The 6,602-nt window shown below is 52.5% G+C and overlaps 1 long non-coding RNA gene across 1 annotated transcript; it reads right to left on the bottom strand.

The window, feature by feature from the left end:
* Positions 1–247: 247 nt before the first annotated feature.
* On the bottom strand, positions 248–1,365 carry LOC123521803. The gene is made up of 2 exons (XR_006680143.1): positions 1,195–1,365; positions 248–502 (listed from the first exon to the last, which is right to left on the bottom strand). It is a non-coding gene; the product is annotated as an uncharacterized LOC123521803 (long non-coding RNA).
* Between the last annotated feature and the right edge of the window lie 5,237 nt (positions 1,366–6,602).

Below are 6,602 nucleotides of genomic sequence, written 5' to 3'. Positions count from 1 at the left end.
TTGAACTGCACAGGCTCCAGTGGGTGATTCTGTCAGACACAAACTACTGGGACTTCCTTTTGAGGCACCTCCGAATGAACTTGAACCTCCCGCCTTCTGGTTAGCAGCCGAGCTCATTACCTGCTTCCTCTCCCTGGAGACTCCTGGGCATTCTCTACAAGACTTTCACATGTCTTGTTGTCATTTTTGAATAATCTGAAATATACACAGCATATTCTGCACCACCTCAATGATCACCATGAAATTTTAGTTACCGTATTTACGCTATTTGTAGGAGGCAATCAACTTACAAAAACAAACAAACCCTGCCGTAGAATTTAAACCCTGTTGCGGTCCAGACAATTTCTACTCATCTTGACCCTAGAGGGCTCCCAAAGCTGTCAAACCGATGGACGCGCACTGCTGCATCGTTCTGCTGAGGAGCGGCTGGCCGCTACAGACCGCTGACCGGTTAGCTGTTGAGTGCTTCAGCGCTGTGCCACCAGCGCTCCTGAAGTAGAATCTGCAGACAGAAATGTGAACACGGCTCAGACATGTGGCTGGGCAGATGTTCACCAAAGGAGCCCGCCTGGGGACTGCGTGCTCAGATCAAGAAGCAGCACATCATCAGCACCCCCTAGGGTCCCTCGGTGGGGCCATCCAGTCGCCACCTGTGCCTACTGTCCTGACCTCTGGGACCATAGGTCAGTTTGGGCTGCTGTTGAGTTTGGAGAACCGGAGTCACAGAAAGATGGTGCTCCTTGGGGAGCTCCGTGAATCGATCAGTTTAAGGAAAGCGTAGCTGAGTACCAGCAGGGAGCAGAAAGCCCTCAACTGTGGGGCACATGGTCCTGTTTGAGGCCATTTGTCTGAGATGCCCTCCCTTGCTTGTCTGTCTAGCAACCTCTGTCTAAAGTGTTGTGTATCATCAGAAAGGCTGCCTCCTCCAGGAGGTCTTCCTGGCTTCTCTGGGCAGATCGAAGCCCTCTTCTCTTGTGCTGTCACTGAGCTCTTTGTCAGTGTCACCCTGCAGCACTTGTCACACTGGAGGTCACTGGACATTTGTCACCCGAAGGGGATGGGCTTCATGAGGCCAGGAATGGGGGCCATTAGATTCACCCCCAGGGTGATAAGCAGAGGAAGTATCAGCTTGCACACACACACATACACGCACAGGCCCACCGGGGGCAGGCGAAGGCTCTCTGCCTGACTCACCTTCCTCATCTGATGGGATTCAGTTGGCCTGGGCATCCCCACCATGCACAAAAAATGGGCAGAGTCTGAGCTGTTGCTTCTTCACAACAAGCCACGGCACCAGGGCGAGCCCTGCTTGTGCGCCGAACCAGGCCCCAGGGCCCAAGGGTGAGGCACTTGACCACTCAGTCTTCGGTTTCTCCATCTGTGAAATGGGGGTAATGAACCCGATCACCTCCTCTGTCCCAGGAGGAGTGTGAGCAGAGGCATAGCTAGGGTATGGTAGGTATGCACGTGCCCTGGGCACCACCTTGGGGGTGGGGGCGCCAACACACAGTTTCTATTCGCCATGGCAGTTTCCATTGCTGGCCTGTGAGAGATCATTCAGCCATTTAAAACTAATTGCCACGGGCGCCATTTTCTGCAGACCCACCTCTGGTATGAGGTTAATGAATGTCCCAGACAGGTCGTGACTGGACCTAAGACCCAGAGCCAGCTGCCTTGAGGCTGGGGATGGCCTTAGTGACCGTTGGCTCTCCCTTCCTGCCCAGGACAGCGTGAGGTACACAATCCAGTGTGGCTACTGCGGTTGGTCCCCCACCCTCTGGGTGGGCCTGTCCTAGAAGCCCTTAATCTGGTTCCTAACCACCTGCTGTCTCACGCACTGCCTCACCTCCTAGGTGTGCCCTTGTGGGGCTCTGACCACGCCACTGCCGTAAACCGGGGTCATGTGGGCCTTATCATTGAACGCTGCTTGGTGGGCAGCCTTCTCTGATCAATCGTGGGGCCCTGGGACCCATCAACACAGTTGGCGTATTTGTCAAGGGTTCGCATCTTACTCGTCCCCCAACTTCCGACCCCCACGACACTCAAAGGTAGAGCTGGGCCACACCTTATAACCGCTGATGCAGGGAAGAGAGAGATGGCTCAGCCCTGGAAGGGAGATGCAGCTCCTGTTGCCACGGCAACTAGCAGCATGCTGTGAGCTTCCTCATTGGCCATCGAAGTGGAGCTCCCACCTCCGTCATCAAGAGGGACCAACCAGAGGGAGGCAGGGTGAGCCCTGCGGTAGAGGATCCGTGGGTGTGACGCTCACCCTCGCTCCCCTGGGGGACCCACGGGCACCCAAATCCCGCCTCTCATGCCCATCACACTCCTGCGTGAGTCACGGGAGGCCCCGTTGCGCAGGCGGTTCCGCGGGGTCAAGGTCTGGGTCGACGCGGAGCTGAGTGGACGAGCGGGAAGGAAGCCGCGTTCCTTCCCAGCAAGTCCAGCGTCTGCGAGGGCGGGCGCCCCGGGAGGGCGGGCGCCCCGAGGGCCGGGAGGCAAAGGCTCCGCCAGCGCTCCGGCAGTGGACGCGATCTGGGCTTGGGGTCGTAGAAGACCCGGTTCGAATCCCCCCTCCACCGTCATTAGCAGCGAGTGTTTCTCAGACGTGCGTCCTTGGGGACAGCGGGGCAGAACGCCTGTTATTCTGTGCTGGGTCTTATGCTGTGATCGCATGCACTTCGCTTTCCGTAATTCTCTCACCCAAACCCCCTGCCATCGTCGGTTTTAACTCAGAGACTCTCTGAAGCTGTAAATCTTCTTTTGTTTTTCCCCCCATCATTTTATTGGTGGCTCGTACAGCTCTTATCTCAAGCCATCCATCCATCCATCCATTGTGTCAAGCATATTTGTACATTTGTTGCCATCATCATTCTCAAAACATTTGTTTCTACTTGAGCCCTCGGTATCAACTCCTCTTCCCCCCCCCCCATGAACCCTTGATAATTTATAAATTTTTTTTTTTTCACGTCTTACCCTGACTGATGTCTCCCTTCACCCATTTTTCTGTTGTCCGTCCCCCAGGGAGGGGGTAAATGTAGATCATTATGATCGGTCCCCCCTTTTCTCCTCTCTTCTTCCCCTTCCGCTCCTGGTATCGCTACTTTCAATATTGGTCCTGAGAGGTTTATCTGTCCTGAATTCCCTGTGTTTCCAGCTCTTATCTGTACCAGTGTACATGCTCTGGTCTAGCCAGATTTGTAAGGTAGAATTGGAGTCACAATAGTGGGAGGGGAGGAGGAAGCATTAAAGAACTTGAGGAAAGTTGTATGTTTCATCAGTGCTATACAGTACCCTGACTGGCTCTTCATTGTGACCCTTTGAGGTAGTTAGTTTATTGTGCCAACCTGGCTGATAAACACATGTGGGGTTAATTGAAGGGCGGAGGGATAAATGGCTCAGTGAGTCTCGCCTTTCTAGTTCTCAGGTCTCTTGCTTTCTGATGGTCGGACTAGGGTGCCGCTGCCTTACCCAGTTCCCTGCTTCAGCTGGGAAGGCTCACTTCCTGAAAGACATCCCTGAGGATAAACCACATGGACCTACCCCGATGCAGCCCTAGGTGCTAGAGCAGCCGTGTGGAGACCCCTGCCAGCCTTAAAATGCTTACATGTTCACTGATTCGGCTTTCCTCCAGCAGTTGGCGTCATAGCGTATGTTTTGTGAAATGGAGGAGGACTTTGTGGATTGGTGTCAGACATATGGGTAGTGTTGAACTTGTGGGCTTGGGCAGCACTAGGTTGGGATGTTTTCTGAATGTGTGCTTAGCCTTTATATAAAACTCTCTCTTATACATGAGGTTTTATGGATTTGTTTCTATAAAATACCCAGACTAACACACCCTTCTGTAAGGGTATGTCCAATTCTCTACAGATAGGCTTTGGGTCTCTACTCCGCACTCTCCCTCATTCACATTGATATGATTTTTTCTGTTGTTCTGGGTCTTTGATGCCTGATACCTGATCCCATCGATATCTCCTGATCACACAGGCTGGTGTGCTTCTTCCATGTGGGCTTTGTTGCTTCTCAGTTAGATGGCCACTTGTTTATCTTCAAGCCTTTAAGACCCTAGATGCTATATCTTTTGATAGCCAGGCACCATCCACTTTCTTCACCACATTTGCTTATGCACCCATTTTGTCTTCAGCAATCATGTCGGGAAGGTGAGCATCACGGAATGCCAGGTTATTAGAACAAAGTGTTCTTGCATTGAGGGAGTAGTTGAGGCAAGACCCAATGTCAATCTGCTACCTTAATACCTAACATATATTTATATGTTTGTAGATCTATTTCCAGAAGCTGTAAATCTTTACGGGAGCAGACAGCCTCATCTTTGTCCCATGGAATGGCTGGTGGGTTTGAACCGCAGACCTTGGAGCTAGCAGTCCAATGCTTCCCTGACAGCACCACCAGGGCTCCTAAGTACATTGAAACCACCAACTGCTCCTCAGGAGAAAGACAGGGCTCTCTATTCCCATTAACAATAACAGTCTCAGAAACTCAAAGGGGCAGTTCTACCCTGTCCTATAGGATCACTACTGATGGCAGTGAGTTTAACTACGAAATGTCCCCATTTTACAGACAAGAAAACTGAAGCTCAAGAAGGCTCCGTGAGAAAACCCAAGGTGAGCTCAGTTCTCAGCTAGAAGTCTGGCAGATAAGCTGGTGCTTATGTGGGGAAGTAGGAGATGCTTGCCGTTCACACCCTCCCCCACACCCTAGCATCCTGGCCTGGCCGGAAGGAAAGGTCTTGCCAAGCTGTGAGACTTGCGTGGTTTCCTTTAGTAAAACTGCGTCAGACTCCCTGGGGTGAGGGAAGCGCTGTGAGCTGGTGTAGTGCCCAGACTGCCGGCAATCAGAAAGGGGAAACAGGACCTTTCGGAAAGGCTCCCTTTGCAGGAGACAGCAGATTCAAGAAGACTGGGCTGGCCTTCCCTAAAAGGATTAAGGGGCCCAAGCCTTGCAGTTTGTGACTCCTTTTTGCCCTTTGAAACCGATGACGTAGCCTCCAAAGTCCCCATCTAGTAGTCACAGTGGAGCCTGGTTAGGGCCGAGGCTTGGCAGAGACTATACCAGGGTGGCAGCACTAATAGGTGTCCGGGAGGAGCAGAGCCAGCCCCCCACTCCTCATCTTTCATATGGGCTTGATTCAACTGGGAGAATTACATGGAAGAAGCAGTCATTGGTGGGGACAGACTCTCTCAACTGTCCAGTGCTGTACTCACATCAGACGGTATACCAAGGACAACCTTGGTGCCCCTGTGACCTGGATGACTTAGGCAGCCCTCCCTTCAGTGGGTGTTCCTCCCTCATCCCGGTCAACATTTCTAGGGGTCCCACAGAGTCATAAGGACTGGCAGTTTCCCTCTGGGGGCCACAATTCACCCATCAGGTGATTGACAACCCCGTAAAGATCATCTAAGAGCTGGTGTTTTGGAGGGCCGACCCCATTCTACATGGGGTCCTGGTGGCTTTGGGGCTCTGTGTCGGGCTGCTAACCAAAAGGTCTGCGGTTTGAAGCCACCAGTTGCTCCTGGAGAGAAAGCAAAGATTCCCTCTCCCATAAAGAGGGACGTCTTAGAAGCCAGCCAGGCCGTTCTACCCTGCCCTGTGGGGTCGCTATGAGGAGGGTTGGACTGGATGGCAGTGAGTTTGGTTTTTCGGACCCTATCCTAAGAAGCCTGGTGGAGCCGTCTGGTAAATGCTGGATTCCTAACCATGTGGTTCAAAGTCACCAACCACTCCCCCTTGAGGAACCCTATCTAGGGTCACCTATTAGTTGGAAGAAATTCCATGGAGGTGAGTTTGTTTTGTGGGGTCTACCCTGTCAGGCGCAACCTTAAACACTTTACTCGGATCCGCACTTCCCAGGGTCCCACAATGACCTTTCTACAACAATTTTCTAGATGAGGAAACTGAAGTTCAGGGCGGTTAAGAAAGTTCACCAAGTGAATTGTGGACTCATTCTGATGCAAATGACAGAAAAGCTGACTCAAACCGGTTTGTGCTTGGCAGGGGATTTCCTGGCTCTGGAAATTGAACAATCCAGGCATTACTTGACCTGGAGAATCAATCGAATGTCCACAGGAGTCATCTCTCTAGATCACTCGGCTCGGCCTTTGCTTGCTGGGCATCAAGCATATGGTCTTCTGCGGTCCGGGCTCATGGTATTCTAAGTTCTGGTCCCATGTAAAAGAGGCCTCTTCTTGGTCATTTGCAGCACAAGTCCCAGGACTCACTCTCATTGGACAGTTGGGGGAGCAAGTGAGCACACAGGCCAAGTGATGGGCCTGACCCGCAGCTTCACTGGTACCCAGGAAACGAAAGGGAGAGAGGGCAGGGGTATTTCCTCCAAGGAGAAACGGAGAGAAGGAGAACAGATGCCTGTGGCTAACCAGACCTGTGTCATCCAGGCCGAGCCCACGCTGTCACCCAGCTGAGAGAAGGTGGGGCCTTGATGAGAGTCCTGGCAGGCTGACTCCAGAGAGCACGCCTGAGCTTTGCACCTTCTACCCACAAGTGCCAGGACAGTGCTAACTCAGCACCCACAGCGGTACCTTGGCTGTCCAAATCCATGTCCAGACACCGAATGTTTCACGAACTGA

Source organism: Echinops telfairi, unplaced genomic scaffold (genome assembly GCF_000313985.2).
Source record: "Echinops telfairi isolate 266 unplaced genomic scaffold, ASM31398v2 ScPeMD7_70;HRSCAF=299, whole genome shotgun sequence".
NCBI lineage: Eukaryota > Metazoa > Chordata > Mammalia > Afrosoricida > Tenrecidae > Echinops > Echinops telfairi.
Note: the sequence above shows the minus strand (reverse complement) of the source record. Positions and strands in the feature narration are given on the sequence as shown.